Genomic DNA, 15,844 nt, shown 5'->3' on the forward strand with positions numbered 1-15,844 from the left:
GACTAATTAGGCAGTTTTTCGATGATATCTTCAGAAATACACTGAGTTGGAACTTCTAATTTCAATATGTTTATGAGAAAAATAGGGCCTTTCACTTGAAATCAGTATATTATATGATCATGATGATTATCATTTATAAAAACACCGTAGACTACCAATATCCATTTTTTGCAAAAACAATATGATAATATTTTAAACAACAACCAAAAAATGACTCTCCCAGACGGGGAATTGAACCCCGGTCTCCCGCGTGACAGGCGGGGATACTCACCACTATACTATCTAGGATTTGTCGGAGTCAAAGGCGAAATTTTAACGTATAGAAATTTCAATGTAGACCTATGCAAATTTTCACATGGTAAAAGCTACAAAAATAAATAAGAAAGATTAATTCTTTGTGGTTTTTTTTTTAATGAAATTGCCTAGAATTATTATATTTAATTATGGTATAGGGCCCTACCTACCAGAAAAACAAAATTAAACAGGCCTGCTCCGTTTTGGAATAAGCTGAGTAATGATGTAAGAAGTTCAACAAATGTGCAAACTTTCAAGCTAAGATTCAAGTCTTAAAATTTGAGCATGTACTTGTTAATGATGTGTTTTTATATTACTTTGAAAATTGCATACATTTCTGTATTTTAATTTTGTATCTAATAGTTGTATATTTTATATAAATTGCATGTTGATAATGATGTATTGCAGGGCCCCGTGTTAGACCAGCTATTAGCTGAATTGGGCTACCCTGGATAAATATGAATAAAATAAATACATTTTTTCAGGTATTGTTGTGTATGCAAAAGCTGACCAAATAGGGGATTTCCGCCATTTTTCAAAAAAAATAAAACAAAATATTCGGCCTAACAGTCCTCGAAAGGCCTAAAACAATTGTTTGATTGAGGTAACATGAAAAATCATATTTTTCTCATAAACATTTTGAAATTTGGCGTTCTAAAGCGGTATATTTCAAAGAAATCATCAAAAAACTGCCGAATATATGGTATACCATATTTGAGACTAATTAGGCAGTTTTTCGATGACATCTTCGGAAATACACTGAGTTTGAACTTCTAATTTCAATATGTTTATGAGAAAAAATAGGGCCTTTCACTTGAAATCAGTATTTTACATGATCATGATGATTATCATTAATAAAAACACCGTAGACTACCAATATCACACTGTATAAATATCGGGAATTCCATTCGGCCTAACAGTCCTCGAAGTAAGGACTAAAAAAATTGTTTGATTGGCGCAACATAAAAAAAATTAGGGTAGGTCGGTCGGATTTTTTTTTTACATTTTTTTACACACATTTTAAGTTGAAAATCGCTAATTTTTCTCCTTTTTTTTAAATTTTAATATTTTTTAATATTTTAAACAACAACCAAAAAATGACTCTCCCAGACGGGGAATTGAACCCCGGTCTCCCGCGTGACAGGCGGGGATACTCACCACTATACTATCTAGGATTTGTCGGAGGCGAAATTTTAACGTATAGAAATTTCAATGTAGACCTATGCAAATTTTCACATGGTAAAAGCTACAAAAATAAATAAGAGAGATTAATTCTTTGTCTTTTTTTTAAATGAAATTGCCTAGAATTATTATATTTAATTATGGTATAGGGCCCTACCTACCAGAAAAACAAAATAAAACAGGCCTGCTCCGTTTTGGAATAAGCTGAGTAATGATGTAAGAAGTTCAACAAATGTGCAAACTTTCAAGCTAAGATTCAAGTCTTAAAATTTGAGCATGTACTTGTTAAAGATGTGTTTTATATTACTTTGAAAATTGTATACATTTCTGTATTTTAATTTTGTATCTAATAGTTGTATATTTTATATAAATTGCATGTTCATAATTGTTGCCTTTTAATGTTATGTATAATTATGTATTGTAGGGCCCAATGTTAGACCAGCTATTACCTGAATTAGGCTACCCTGGATAAATATGAATAAAATAAATAAAATAAATACATTTTTTCAGGTATCGTTGTATATGCGAAAGCTGACCAAATAGGGGTTTTCCACCATTTTTCAAAAAAAAAATTTAAAAAAATATTCGGCCTAACAGTCCTCGAAAGGCCTAAAAATTGTTTGATTGGCGTAACATGAAAAAAAAAGTAGGGTAGGTCGGTCGGATTTAAAAACAACATTTTACACACATTTTAAAGGTGGGTAACCTGCTTGACAATCTCATCCCCCACTTTATCTCATCAAAATGCTGATTTTGGTATCAGATGAAAGCTCATATTTTTCTTATAAACATATTGAAATTTGGCGTTCCAAAGGGTATATTTCGAAGAAATCATCAAAAACTGCCGAATATATGGTATACCATATTTGAGACTAATTAAGCAGTTTTTTGATGATATCTTCAGAAATACACTGAGTTGGAACTTCTAATTTCAATATGTTTATGAGAAAAATAGGGCCTTTCACTTGAAATCAGTATATTACATGACCATGATGATTATCATTAATAAAAACACCGTAGACTACCAATATCACACAAATCTGTACAAATATCGGGAATTTCATTCGGCCTAACAGTCCTCGAAGTAAGGACTAAAACAATTGTTTGATTGGCGCATCATAAAAAAAAATTAGGGTAGGTCGGTCGGATTTTTTTGATTTTTTTATTTTTTTACACACATTTTAAGTTGAAAATCGCTAATTTTTCTCCTTTTTTTTTAATTTTAATATTTTTTTTAATCCATTTTTTGCAAAAACAATATGATAATAATTATTTTAAACAACAACCAAAAAAATGACTCTCCCAGACGGGGAATTGAACCCCGGTCTCCCGCGTGACAGGCGGGGATACTCACCACTATACTATCTAGGATTTGTCGGAGGCACAGTCGAAATTTTAACGTATAGAAATTTTAATGTAGACCTATGCAAATTTCCACATGGTAAAAGCTCCGAAAATAAATAAGAGAGATTAATTCTTTGCCTTTTTTTTTTAATGAAATTGCCTAGAATTATTATATTTAATTATGGTATAGGGCCCAACCTACCAGAAAAACAAAATAAAACAGGCCTGCTCCGTTTTGGAATAAGCTGAGTAATGATGTAAGAAGTTCAACAAATGTGCAGGCTTTCAAGCTAAGGTTCAAGTCTTAAAATTTGAGCATGTACTTGTTAATGATGTGTTTTTATATTACTTTGAAAATTGTATACATTTCTGTATTTTAATTTTGTGTCTAATAGTTGTATATTTTATATAAATTGCATGTTGATAATGATGTATTGCAGGGCCCCATGTTAGACCAGCTATTAGCTGAATTGGGCTACCCTGGATAAATATGAATAAAATAATTAAAATAAATACATTTTTTCAGGTATCGTTGTGTATGCAAAAGCTGACCAAATAAGGGTTTTCCACCATTTTTCAAAAAAAATAAAACAAAATATTCGGCTAACAGTCCTCGAAAGGCCTTTTACAATTGTTTGATTGGCGTAACATGAAAAAAAAGTAGGGTAGGTCGGTCAGATTAAAAAAAAAAAAAATTTTACACACATTTTAAAGGTGGGTAACCTGATTGACAATCTCATCCCCCACTTTATCTCATGCTGATTTTGGTATCAGATGAAAGCTCATATTTTTCTCATAAACATATTGAAATTTGGCGTTCCAAAGAGATATATTTCCGAAGAAATCATCAAAAAACTGCCGAATATATGGTATACTATATTTGAGACTAATTAGGCAGTTTTTCGATGATATCTTCAGAAATACACTGAGTTGGAACTTCTAATTTCAATATGTTTATGAGAAAAATAGGGCCTTTCACTTGAAATCAGTATATTATATGATCATGATGATTATCATTTATAAAAACACCGTAGACTACCAATATCCATTTTTTTTTTTTTTTTTATGATAATATTTTAAACAACAACCAAAAATGACTCTCCCAGACGGGGAATTGAACCCCGGTCTCCCGCGTGACAGCGGGGATACTCACCACTATACTATCTAGGATTTGTCGGAGTCAAAGGCGAAATTTTAACGTATAGAAATTTCAATGTAGACCTATGCAAATTTTCACATGGTAAAAGCTACAAAAATAAATAAGAAAGATTAATTCTTTGTCTTTTTTAAAATGAAATTGCCTAGAATTATTATATTTAATTATGGTATAGGGCCCTACCTACCAGAAAAACAAAATAAAACAGGCCTGCTCCGTTTTGGAATAAGCTGAGTAATGATGTAAGAAGTTCAACAAATGTGCAAACTTTCAAGCTAAGATTCAAGTCTTAAAATTTGAGCATGTACTTGTTAAAGATGTGTTTTATATTACTTTGAAAATTGTATACATTTCTGTATTTTAATTTTGTATCTAATAGTTGTATATTTTATATAAATTGCATGTTCATAATTGTTGCCTTTTAATGTTATGTATATGTATTGTAGGGCCCAATGTTAGACCAGCTATTACCCGAATTAGGCTACCCTGGATAAATATGAATAAAATAAATAAAATAAATAAAATTTTTCAGGTATCGTTGTATATGCGAAAGCTGACCAAATAGGGGTTTTCCACCATTTTTCAAAAAAAATGTTTTTAAATATTCGGCCTAACAGTCCTCGAAAGGCCTAAAAAATTGTTTGATTGGCGTAACATGAAAAAAAGGAGGGTAGGTCGGTCGGATTTAAAAACAAAATTTTACACACATTTTAAAGGTGGGTAACCTGCTTGACAATCTCATCCCCCACTTTATCTCATCAAAATGCTGATTTTGGTATCAGATGAAAGCTCATATTTTTCTTATAAACATATTGAAATTTGGCGTTCCAAAGGGGTATATTTCCGAAGAAATCATCAAAAAACTGCCGAATATATGGTATACCATATTTGAGACTAATTAGGCAGTTTTTCGATGATATCTTCAGAAATACACTGAGTTGGAACTTCTAATTTCAATATGTTTATGAGAAAAATAGGGCCGTTCACTTGAAATCAGTATATTACATGATCATGATGATTATCATTTATAAAAACACCGTAGACTACCAATATCCATTTTTTGCAAAAACAATATGATAATATTTTAAACAACAACCAAAAAATGACTCTCCCAGACGGGGAATTGAACCCCGGTCTCCCGCGTGACAGGCGGGGATACTCACCACTATACTATCTAGGATTTGTCGGAGGCGAAATTTTAACGTATAGAAATTTCAATGTAGACCTATGCAAATTTTCACATGGTAAAAGCTACAAAAATAAATAAGAGAGATTAATTCTTTGTCTTTTTTTAAAATGAAATTGCCTAGAATTATTATATTTAATTATGGTATAGGGCCCTACCTACCAGAAAAACAAAATAAAACAGGCCTGCTCCGTTTTGGAATAAGCTGAGTAATGATGTAAGAAGTTCAACAAATGTGCAAACTTTCAAGCTAAGATTCAAGTCTTAAAATTTGAGCATGTACTTGTTAAAGATGTGTTTTTATATTACTTTGAAAATTGTATACATTTCTGTATTTTAATTTTGTATCTAATAGTTGTATATTTTATATAAATTGCATGTTCATAATTGTTGCCTTTTAATGTTATGTATAATTATGTATTGTAGGGCCCAATGTTAGACCAGCTATTACCTGAATTAGGCTACCCTGGATAAATATGAATAAAATAAATAAAATAAATAAATTTTTTCAGGTATCGTTGTATATGCGAAAGCTGACCAAATAGGGGTTTTCCACCATTTTTCAAAAAAAAATTTAAAAAAATATTCGGCCTAACAGTCCTCGAAAGGCCTAAAAAATTGTTTGATTGGCGTAACATGAAAAAAAGTAGGGTAGGTCGGTCGGATTTAAAAACAACATTTTACACACATTTTAAAGGTGGGTAACCTGCTTGACAATCTCATCCCCCACTTTATCTCATCAAAATGCTGATTTTGGTATCAGATGAAAGCTCATATTTTTCTTATAAACATATTGAAATTTGGCGTTCCAAAGGGGTATATTTCCGAAGAAATCATCAAAAAACGGTCAAATTATGGTATACCATATTTGAGACTAATTAGGCAGTTTTTCGATGATATCTTCGGAAATACACTGAGTTGGAACTTCTAATTTCAATATGTTTATGAGAAAAATAGGGTCTTTCACTTGAAATCAGTATATTACATGACCATGATGATTATCATTAATAAAAACACCGTAGACTACCAATATCACACAAATCTGTACAAATATCGGGAATTTCATTCGGCCTAACAGTCCTCGAAGTAAGGACTAAAACAATTGTTTGATTGGCGCATCATAAAAAAAAATTAGGGTAGGTCGGTCGGATTTTTTTTATTTTTTTATTTTTTTACACACATTTTAAGTTGAAAATCGCTAATTTTTCTCCTTTTTTTAAATTTTAATATTTTTTTAATCCATTTTTGCAAAAACAATATGATAATAATTATTTTAAACAACAACCAAAAAAATGACTCTCCCAGACGGGGAATTGAACCCCGGTCTCCCGCGTGACAGGCGGGGATACTCACCACTATACTATCTAGGATTTGTCGGAGGCACAGTCGAAATTTTAACGTATAGAAATTTTAATGTAGACCTATGCAAATTTCCACATGGTAAAAGCTCCGAAAATAAATAAGAGAGATTAATTCTTTGCCTTTTTTTTAAATGAAATTGCCTAGAATTATTATATTTAATTATGGTATAGGGCCCAACCTACCAGAAAAACAAAATAAAACAGGCCTGCTCCGTTTTGGAATAAGCTGAGTAATGATGTAAGAAGTTCAACAAATGTGCAGGCTTTCAAGCTAAGGTTCAAGTCTTAAAATTTGAGCATGTACTTGTTAATGATGTGTTTTTATATTACTTTGAAAATTGTATACATTTCTGTATTTTAATTTTGTGTCTAATAGTTGTATATTTTATATAAATTGCATGTTGATAATGATGTATTGCAGGGCCCCATGTTAGACCAGCTATTAGCTGAATTGGGCTACCCTGGATAAATATGAATAAAATAATTAAAATAAATACATTTTTTCAGGTATCGTTGTGTATGCAAAAGCTGACCAAATAAGGGTTTTCCACCATTTTTTTAAAAAAATAAAACAAAATATTCGGCCTAACAGTCCTCGAAAGGCCTAAAACAATTGTTTGATTGGCGTAACATGAAAAAAAGTAGGGTAGGTCGGTCAGATTAAAAAAAAAAAATTTACACACATTTTAAAGGTGGGTAACCTGATTGACAATCTCATCCCCCACTTTATCTCATGCTGATTTTGGTATCAGATGAAAGCTCATATTTTTCTCATAAACATATTGAAATTTGGCGTTCCAAAGAGATATATTTCCGAAGAAATCATCAAAAAACTGCCGAATATATGGTATACTATATTTGAGACTAATTAGGCAGTTTTTCGATGATATCTTCAGAAATACACTGAGTTGGAACTTCTAATTTCAATATGTTTATGAGAAAAATAGGGCCTTTCACTTGAAATCAGTATATTACATGATCATGATGATTATCATTTATAAAAACACCGTAGACTACCAATATCCATTTTTTGCAAAAACAATATGATAATATTTTAAACAACAACCAAAAATGACTCTCCCAGACGGGGAATTGAACCCCGGTCTCCCGCGTGACAGGCGGGGATACTCACCACTATACTATCTAGGATTTGTCGGAGTCGAAGGCGAAATTTTAACGTATAGAAATTTCAATGTAGACCTATGCAAATTTTCACATGGTAAAAACTACAAAAATAAATAAGAAAGATTAATTCTTTGTGTTTTTTTTAAATGAAATTGCCTAGAATTATCATATTTAATTATGGTATAGGGCCCTACCTACCAGAAAAACAAAATTAAACAGGCCTGCTCCGTTTTGGAATAAGCTGAGTAATGATGTAAGAAGTTCAACAAATGTGCAAACTTTCAAGCTAAGATTCAAGTCTTAAAATTTGAGCATGTACTTGTTAATGATGTGTTTTTATATTACTTTGAAAATTGCATACATTTCTGTATTTTAATTTTGTATCTAATAGTTGTATATTTTATATAAATTGCATGTTGATAATGATGTATTGCAGGGCCCCGTGTTAGACCAGCTATTAGCTGAATTGGGCTACCCTGGATAAATATGAATAAAATAAATACATTTTTTCAGGTATTGTTGTGTATGCAAAAGCTGACCAAATAGGGGATTTCCACCATTTTTCAAAAAAAATAAAACAAAATATTCGGCCTAACAGTCCTCGAAAGGCCTAAAACAATTGTTTGATTGAGGTAACATGAAAAAAAGTAGGGTAGGTTGGTCAGATGAAAAAAAAAATTTTACACACATTTTAAAGGTGGGTAACCTGATTGACAATCTCATCCCCCACTTTATCTCATGCTGATTTTGGTATCAGATGAAAGATCATATTTTTCTCATAAACATTTTCAAATTTGGCGTTCCAAAGCGGTATATTTCCAAAGAAATCATCAAAAAAACTGCCGAATATATGGTATACCATATTTGAGACTAATTAGGCAGTTTTTCGATGACATCTTCGGAAATACACTGAGTTTGAACTTCTAATTTCAATATGTTTATGAGAAAAAATAGGGCCTTTCACTTGAAATCAGTATATTACATGATCATGATGATTATCATTAATAAAAACACCGTAGACTACCAATATCACACTGTATAAATATCGGGAATTCCATTCGGCCTAACAGTCCTCGAAGTAAGGACTAAAAAAATAGTTTGATTGGCGCAACATAAAAAAAATTAGGGTAGGTCGGTCGGATTTTTTTTTACATTTTTTTACACACATTTTAAGTTGAAAATCGCTAATTTTTCTCCTTTTTTTTTAAATTTAATATTTTAAATATTTTTTTAATCCATTTTTTGCAAAACAATATGATAATATTTTAAACAACCAAAAAATAACTCTCCCAGACGGGGAATTGAACCCCGGTCTCCCGCGTGACAGGCGGGGATACTCACCACTATACTATCTAGGATTTGTCGGAGTCAAAGGCGAAATTTTAACGTATAGAAATTTCAATGTAGACCTATGCAAATTTCCACATGGTAAAAGCTCCGAAAATAAATAAGAGAGATTAATTCTTTGTGTTTTTTTTTTTATTGAAATTGCCTAGAATTATTATATTTAATTATGGTATAGGGCCCTACCTACCAGAAAAACAAAATTAAACAGGCCTGCTCCGTTTTGGAATAAGCTGAGTAATGATGTAAGAAGTTCAACAAATGTGCAAACTTTCAAGCTAAGATTCAAGTCTTAAAATTTCAGCATGTACTTGTTAATGATGTGTTTTTATATTACTGTGACGGGACCGAGCGGCTAGGTACTTAGCAAGTGGTTTTATAGGTGGGCTTGCCGGAGCTAGAATCCGACTATGCACTGGAGGAGTCTGTGATGGACCTCAAAGAAAACTGCAGTGATATCTCGTTTTACTTCAACAATGTATACTGATTTATTCGTGGCACTTGTCTTATCTGTATTACATACTACGGCTTCCAGAACATACTTTATCTCCACAAAGCAATACCATCTCACATATCGATCAACACTAGCTTTTAATCTGGCCAGCAGGCTGTCTCGCGCGTCACAATAACCGGGCAGCAGGTAACAGTAAACACAAGTTGCCGTACCACCAATAACACGCTACACAACGGCAACAGTCTGATTTGTAAACCCTAAAACACGCCACACCAGAATCTAGAACGATCATCACCGGAGTAAATAAGAAAATGTGTTAATATAATTATATAACATGTTAGGCCTACAAAAATCTAAGTTATTTAGTACAAAATGAAAATTTGGGCATAGTGGTCCCAAGCGAAGCGCCATGCTAATATCGACGACACTTGCGTACGACATGCAAGCATGTAGTGGCAAGGTATCATCACAAAGTTTGACAAAATATGATATAAAACACAACTACCTATTGGCATACGAAAAATTGGGCAGCATGGCCCCACGCGGCGCATGCCAATAGGTATAATACATGCAAATGACATATAATATGCATTGGCACATATTAATATTTTGAAAAATACCTCTAAGTTTTTGAACGCAATTGAAAATTTGCACATAGAGGCCCCTCTCTAGGTGCAGACCAGATTTTCAACAATACATAAAAGATGACATACGTATGTATCTTTCCGATACATGACGTATATATCTCTATGCATCATCATTCTTAGAATTACGACATGGTAAACAACAATACAGATTTCAACAGACTATGTGTTATAAACAATAGCTCCATACAAACCATTAGGCCCTACTATACCATTAGGCCTTGTCACTACCTCCATCACTCAGGATTTGGATTGGTCTACTACCTCCACCACTCAAAACTCAAGCCCTCCATCACTCAAAACTCGGACCGACTAACTCCTCCATCACCCAAACTCGGACCAGTCAAACTCCTCCATCACCCAACTCGGACTAGTCAAACTCTCCTCCAAATACCCGCAGTACCAGGGCACCAGCCCACGTTGCACCAGGACACCAGCCCACGTCGCACCAGGACACCAGTCCACGTAGAACCAGGACACCAGTCCACGTAGAACCAGGACACCAGTCCACGCAGAACCAGGACACCAGTCCACGTAGAACCAGGACACCAGTCCACGTAGAACCAGGACACCAGTCCTACCCGACGTGTTCCTCCTCTCTACTACCCTTAACTCTCCAAATATCACTCTCCGCAGTATTAGGCCCCCAGACCTCCTCCCTGCTACCATTAACTCGCCAAATATTACCCTCCGCAGTAATTAGGCCCCAGACCTCCTCTCTGCTACCATTACCCGTTGATGTGTCCTGGGCTGCGCCACGCTACTGCATTGGCCCCTTCGACCTTCTCCTCCTTTATGGATCCGTGCTCCTTGCTCCGTGCTCCTCTCTCTCTCCCACTGAAAAGCAAACATACACGTGCACGTAACCACAACACAATGTCTGTTGAAATCACACATGACAATGATAAAAATATACCATATCATCTTACCAATAACTTTCCGTGAGCACTTAACATCCACATATTATAAAAATAAAAATACATGAATATTTAAATACACTTCACACACTTTATATGAGATCATAGGCCCTGCACACGACATGTTTTGTAATAAAGACCTAATTAATTTAAAATAGTATCTGGGCGTGACTTGCGCGAGTTTCACATAAATACTCTGATCCAAATGTTAAAGCCTCCATAATTTGACAAAATATAATTCCGTTATTAAACAATTGCTTTTAGCTGAGGCTACAATGTTTGCATACTAATAATAATCATGAATAATGCCAAAAATCAGACAATATAAATAAACACATAATAAATTGTGAAGAGTGTGGAAGAGAGAATATTATTTTCCAAACGAAAATAATATAACGCGAAAATATAATAATCCCTATTAATATTATGCACAACTCGCCATCTCAAATAATTAATTAAATCCAAGATCCAAAATATTATTCGGGGAAAACCCGAGTAACGCAATTAGCGCATGTACATGTATATGCGCTACTTAGTAATGCGCTGTGCGGTACGTATACCTTTGACCTCATTGATATGCACAATCTGGCACGTCCGCCATCTAGCAATAATGGAACCCAAATAAATTTAATTATAAAATAATCTAAGATAGACGAACTAAATCAGCAATTTCTCTCTTTCCGCTTCACCTAGAAAGTTCTGTTATATACCAACATGAGCAGCAAAGAATACCATATTGTTTAGAACATATGATTTTGAAATACGAACACGATAAAGCATGATTTTGGGGGTGAATTTGTGGCCAAACCCGATAAGAAATGTGCAGAGATGCTATGCTTTCCGTATACACGCACACGGAAAATAAAACAACGAAGCATCACTCGAATTGCTCACACAAAATCGCTCCAAAACACATCCTAAAATTAATTTCATGACTCCCAAATCACCTCTACGTGTTCTATACATAATAATCTAAGATGAGTTGGAATGATTGAATTCCTAGTATCATTTATAATAATAAAAATAATAAAAGAATAACGAAAGAACAAGAGAAATATCATTACCTAGAACGATCATCACCGGAGTGGGGAAATTTCCACTCAAGCGAGACCGCATGGTAAGCAGCCAATCAGCGAGGCTTATTACCAGTTAATTGATTGATTGATAATGACGTAATGCAAACGAAAATTCGCCTTTAAAAAGGCGCACTACGTGATTTGGATAGCAAAATTAAAGGATACTACTTTATAATATTTAATATTTCGAATCCCGTCACACAGCCCCCTCCCAACATTATTGACGCTCCGTCAAAATGTGATCTTTGAAACACTAACGGGGTTCGAAATTGTCTTACTCTACACCTATATATATACACAATTTACTCTACAACATTTTTTAAATATATAGCGTCCTATGCTCCTTCCGACTCAGTCATGGCAATGGTAGTCAGCTTAATCATCTGGCATGCCTGAAGCCAACAAGTTCCTGGCAATGGTAGTCAGCTTGATCATCTGACATGCCCGAGGCCAAAATATCCTTTGTCCAACACGGAGTCGGTCTCCTGATGACAGCAGATCCCTAGTCTTCTTCAGCTCCTAGCTGCGACCATTCTTCTAGACTCTGTCGATACTCTCCTTCCTCCTTCTCTCTCCTTTCTTGGTCCATGATTTGCCGCTCGAGCTCTTCTAGTCTCTGTATCTCTTCCTCTGCGTCCTCGATCTTTCTGTCCAATTGTCGCTTCTCATGTTCCTTCCTTTCTACCCGCTCTTGCTGTTTCTTTAACCTCCTTTCTGCTCTTTCTAATTTCCGCTCCAGCATACCCAACTCGTTTTCCTGCGCACTGACCCTCCGTTCTCTTTCCATTAACTCCATCTCCCACTGCCAACGTTCATGTCTCCTCATTTCCATCCAGTGCTGATAGTACCCTTCCGCCTGACTCATTCTCCTCTCCCTTTCTCTTAATTCTCTCTCCCATACTTGGTACTCCTGGCGGAAATCTTCTCGCCATCGTTCCTTTTCCTTCTCCCATTCTTCATCCACTCTTGCTCTATTAGAAGCCATGTCGATTTCTGTAATAAAAGAAAATACAAGGGATTAATACTTTCAGCAATCTCTCCTGGTTTACTCTTAGGCTAACGGTACCTAATGGGTCTCTGTCTGACTCGGCTTGGATTCCGACGTCCCACCCACAGCTGGGGTCCATATGTGTCATTAGCATTAGCTGCTTCTTTACGTTCTCCTATGTCTCCAACCCGATTTACCATACGCCCACTTCCTGGAACTTTATTGCCTTTTCCCCATCTTGGGATGTTTTGCACTGCTACCTCTGGATTGAACTGGACTCTCTTCTTCTCTCCCCGATCTTACTGGACATTTCCTCAAGATACTTGGTCTCTCTGTGTCCGGTTTCGTACTTGAGTTCTTCTCTTCAGTTCCTTGACTCTCTGTAGGTTTGTCCCCATTTGCTACAGGGTCATCCGGTTTAGGTGCTTCCACTAATCCTTCCACCTCTGGCAACACATCAGTCTCCAACTCAGACTGTTTCTCTGCCGGGACTGGAGCTTCGAAGACCCATGGTTCTAGCTCTGGTCCTTCATAGGGTTTGAGGCGGTCCGCATGCACAACCTTTGGTTTACTTCTGGCCGTTTTCTGTATGCGGAAGGTGACATCCGATAGTGCTGTCACCACTAGATAGGGACCTTCCCACGGCAGTGTTAGTTTCTTTGACAAGCCAGGTCTCCTCTTGACATCAAACAGCCACACAAACTGACCCTCCTTATAAATAGGATCTCGTGTTCGGCGGTCATAGTTCCGCTTCTGACGTCTACTACTCGCTTCAAGAGCATGCCTAGCCCTTTCGTGTACACCTCTCATTCTCTCCCTCAATTCTTCTGCATAGTCAGTTGCACATTCTCCTTCTCCAGGCACTGCACCAAACACTAGGTCAACTGGGGCAGATACTTCACGTCCTAACATCATCATATTAGGGCTTTCACCGGTAGATGCTTGGACACTTGATCTATATGCAAAGCCCACATAGGGTAGACACTTGTCCCACTCCTTCTGGTCTTGTAGTGGTAACAACATCAGCGACACTGCATTGGTTATCGTACGATTGTACCTCTCCACTAACCCATCAGACTTCGGGTTATACGGGGTAGTCCTTGTCTTGGTGATGCCCAGTATCTTGCACATCTCGCTGAAAACTTCTGACTCGAAGTTCCTCCCTTGGTCTGAGTGCAGTTCTAGGGGGACTCCAAACCGGCACACAAATTCATGCACTAATTTGTTTGCTACTGTCTCAGCACGCTGATCAGGTATGGCGTATGCCTCCATCCATTTAGTCCAGTAATCTCCCACCACAAGGACATATGCATTTCCTTGGTAAGTTTCCGTAAGGGGCCCTAAGACATCGATTGCCACTCGCTCCAGGGGGGGCTCCAACACGGGTTTGCTGCAACGGGGCTCGGCGTTTGCACGGAGGGTTCTTCTTACGGGCACAGTCTACGCACTGCCGCACATAAACTCTGACATCAGCACTCATACCAACCCAGTAGTACCGTTCTCGCAGCCTTGGCAAGGTTTTCTCTCTACCCAAATGGCCTGCAGTCTTCGATGCATGCAGTGCATCAAGTGCCTTCCTCCTTAGTGACTTCGGAAGCACTAGTAACCATTTGAATTCTTTGCCATCGTCACTTTCCCATCGCTTCAGAAGGACGCCCTCTTTCACCGTCAACATGTCCCACTGGCCCCAGTAGGTCTTTAGTGCAGCTGACTGATGTGCAACGTCTTCCCATTTGGGTCGTTCACCCCCAGATTCCTTCAACACTATAATGGGTGACATGGTCTCATCAGCCATTTGAGCTTCTCGGATAGAAGTCAGCGAAACTTCAGGCATGGTAGTGATATGCCTTAGCCATACTTCAGTGTCACTGTTCTCTGCTGCTTCTGTCACTGGTGTGTCCAGCATAACACCAACTCCTTCAACCACCGGAGTGTGCTCTTCACCGCTACTATACTCGTTTTCAGTGCTGACTTGGGCAATTTCAGCCCCCTCACGACTTTCCAGCTCGAGTTCTGGCTCTGTCTGGGTCCCAATTTCACTCGTGGCCATAGGAACCTCATTTGTCTCCACTAACTCAGCCTCCTCAACTTCTGCCTCCTGTCTTTGGCTTTCTTCTGCCTCTTTGGCCATCTGCCCTTCCCATCGACCACACTGTTTACATGGGCGCCTAGACAAGCCATCTGCATTCTGGTGACGCCTACCAGGGCGATACTCAAGGCAGAGATCGAAGCTTTGCACAACTTCCAACCACCTGGCGAGTTGGCCTTCCGGATTCTTGAAGTTCGACAGCCACCTTAAGGAGCTGTGATCTGTCCTCACCTTCACTTGGCCCCCGCCCAAGTAATGTCTGTACTTCTTCAAGAACTCCACAATCGCTAGCAGCTCTCGCCTCGTCACACAATAGTTCCTCTCAGCTCTCTTCAGTGACTTGCTACCATATGCAATCACTCTCTCTTCTCCGTCTTGCTCTTGTGACAGTACACAACCGATTGCAAAATTACTTGCATCTGTGTCCAGGATGTACTGTCCTGCTGATTTAGGGTAAGCAAGAACTGGTGCCGTTATCAATGCTTCCTTCAATGTACCAAAGGCTTTCTCACAATCTTCATTCCACTGGAACTTTGCACTCTTCTCCGTCAACCTGTGCAATGGTGCAGCCGTATCAGCAAAATCACGTATGAATCGCCGATAATACGACGCCAGTCCCAGGAAGCTACGGACCTGTGTCTGTGTAACTGGTGTCGGCCAGTCCTTCACGGCTTCTATCTTGTC

The 15,844-nt window shown here is 37.0% G+C and overlaps 7 non-coding genes across 7 annotated transcripts; all 7 read right to left on the reverse strand.

Annotated features, from left to right (window-relative positions):
* Positions 1–216: 216 nt before the first annotated feature.
* Trnad-guc (transfer RNA aspartic acid (anticodon GUC)) lies at positions 217–288 on the reverse strand. The gene has a single exon. It is a non-coding gene; the product is annotated as a tRNA-Asp (tRNA).
* A 1,109-nt stretch (positions 289–1,397) lies between these two features.
* On the reverse strand, positions 1,398–1,469 carry Trnad-guc (transfer RNA aspartic acid (anticodon GUC)). Its single transcript has one exon. It is a non-coding gene; the product is annotated as a tRNA-Asp (tRNA).
* A 1,306-nt stretch (positions 1,470–2,775) lies between these two features.
* Trnad-guc (transfer RNA aspartic acid (anticodon GUC)) lies at positions 2,776–2,847 on the reverse strand. The gene has a single exon. It is a non-coding gene; the product is annotated as a tRNA-Asp (tRNA).
* Positions 2,848–5,084: 2,237 nt separating this feature from the next.
* Positions 5,085–5,156, reverse strand: Trnad-guc (transfer RNA aspartic acid (anticodon GUC)). Its single transcript has one exon. It is a non-coding gene; the product is annotated as a tRNA-Asp (tRNA).
* Positions 5,157–6,460: 1,304 nt separating this feature from the next.
* Trnad-guc (transfer RNA aspartic acid (anticodon GUC)) lies at positions 6,461–6,532 on the reverse strand. Its single transcript has one exon. It is a non-coding gene; the product is annotated as a tRNA-Asp (tRNA).
* Positions 6,533–7,600: 1,068 nt separating this feature from the next.
* Positions 7,601–7,672, reverse strand: Trnad-guc (transfer RNA aspartic acid (anticodon GUC)). Its single transcript has one exon. It is a non-coding gene; the product is annotated as a tRNA-Asp (tRNA).
* Positions 7,673–8,934: 1,262 nt separating this feature from the next.
* On the reverse strand, positions 8,935–9,006 carry Trnad-guc (transfer RNA aspartic acid (anticodon GUC)). The gene has a single exon. It is a non-coding gene; the product is annotated as a tRNA-Asp (tRNA).
* Positions 9,007–15,844: the final 6,838 nt, after the last annotated feature.

This window comes from Amphiura filiformis, chromosome 7 (assembly GCF_039555335.1).
Source record: "Amphiura filiformis chromosome 7, Afil_fr2py, whole genome shotgun sequence".
Lineage (NCBI taxonomy): Eukaryota > Metazoa > Echinodermata > Ophiuroidea > Amphilepidida > Amphiuridae > Amphiura > Amphiura filiformis.